Raw genomic sequence first — 1,983 nt, 5'->3', positions numbered from 1 at the left:
TACTGTCATCTGGCATGACCCCAGACTTATGTAGATGCCATTGAAATGAGAGCCCAGAGCAAACTAAGGTGTCATCAGTGCAAGAATGTAGATGGGCCATAGCTTTGCAATGCCTTGAACTCCAGAGTATGCCACAGGTGGAGCAGAGAGGAAGATCTGCCTCTTCTGTTGTGATCTCACCCATTTTCTAAGTAGAATAACACTACATGATACATGGGGACAGTGTCTCTGCTGTGCTCTGCTCACAGGGGAAGGGTGTGGGCGGTTGCTGTCATATCAGTGCAGATAAACTCACTTTCTCTTAAACCCTTTTTCCTCTGTACACTCTTCCACTATTTGTACCCTCATTTACATTTCCACATACCCTCTATTACTCTTGCACATATTATTAACAATTACACTTTTATATACCATCAAAACAGTTTGTCAAACAATACTGGTTTTTAGATCCCATATACACCCTTACTACCATTTATCTTTCCATTAACAGTCTGAATTGTCCAGTTATAAACACCTCAATGCAGAACCAGCCCTGATTGGCCCACCTCTCTCACACAGTTCCTTGCAAGCAGAACATAGTATTACATAAATTGGTTGACACTCATTAAAAATAATAATAATAATAATAATAATATTTTTATTTATTTATTTATTTTTAAAGTATGTTATGAATAAAAGGAAGACTAGGGAGACAGGGGGGACAGTGGGTACCCTACTAAGTGAGGGGGGTATTCAGGTAACGGGGGATGCTGAGACGCTGGAGATACTGAAGGCATTCTTTGCATCTGTCTTCAGTAAAAAAGCTCTCCCAAAGGAATCCCAGAGCCTGGAGATTAGTGAGAGGGTCTGAGGAATGAAGACTTGCCTTTAGTCAGGGAAAAGCTGGTCTGTGTGCGCCTAAACAGCACTAAGGTCCATAAATCCATGGGACCTGATGGGGTGCATCTGTAAGTGCTGAGAGAGCTGGCAGAGGTGATTGCTGAACTGCTCTCTGTAATCTTTGAGAGGTCTTGGAGAATGGGGGAAGTGCCTGAAGACTGGAGGACAGCCAATGTCACTCCGTTCTTCAAAACGGGCAAGAAGGAAGATCTGGGTTATTATAGGCTAGGCCGCCTCACCTCAGTCCCTTGAAAGGTGATGGAACAGCTTGTGCTGGATGCCATCTCCAGACAGCTGGAAGAAAAGGAGGTTATCAGGAGTAGTCAGCATGTGTCCACCAAGGGGAGGTCATGCTCAACCAACCTGGTAGCCTTCTATGACATTTTCCATGGCTGGGTGGATGGGGGGAGATCAGTGGACGTCGTCTACCTTGATTTCAGCAAGGCATTTGATACTGTCTCCCATGACATCCATATAACAAAGCTGAGGAAGTGTGAGATAGATGAGTGGACAGTGAGGTGGGTTGAGAACTGTCTGACTGGCAGAGCACAGAGGGTCGTCATTGGCGGTGCAGAGTCCAGTTTGTGATCTGTATGTAGCCGTGTTCCCCAGGGGTCGGTGCTGGGTTTGGTCTTGTTCAACATCTTCATCAGTGACCTTGACGTGCGGACAGTGGCCTCCTTCAGCAAGTTTGTTGTCAATACGAAGTTGGGAGGATTGTCTGACATGCCTGTAGGCTGTGCTGCCATTCAGTGAGACCTGGACAGGCTGGTGAGCTGGGCAGTAAGAAACCAGATGAGGTTTAACAAAAGCAAGTGTAGTGTCTTGCACTTAGGGAGGAATAATTGCATGCACCAGGACAGGCTGGGGGATGAGCTGCTGCAGAGGAGCTCTGCTGAGAGGGACCTGGGTTTCCTGATGGATGACAGGTTGGCCATGAGCTAGCAGTGTACCCTTGTGGCCAAAAAGGCCAATGGCATTCTGGGCTGCATACAAATAGGGTGGCCAGGGGGTTGAGGGAGGTGATCCTTAGCCTCTAGTCTGCCTTGGTAAGGCCTCATCTGGAGTAATGTGTCCAGTTCTGGGCTCACCAGTACAAAAAAG

This window comes from Excalfactoria chinensis, unplaced genomic scaffold (genome assembly GCF_039878825.1).
Source record: "Excalfactoria chinensis isolate bCotChi1 unplaced genomic scaffold, bCotChi1.hap2 Scaffold_68, whole genome shotgun sequence".
NCBI classification, from domain to species: domain Eukaryota; kingdom Metazoa; phylum Chordata; class Aves; order Galliformes; family Phasianidae; genus Excalfactoria; species Excalfactoria chinensis.
The sequence above is the reverse complement of the archived record's forward strand: the minus strand, read 5'-3'. Positions refer to the sequence as shown.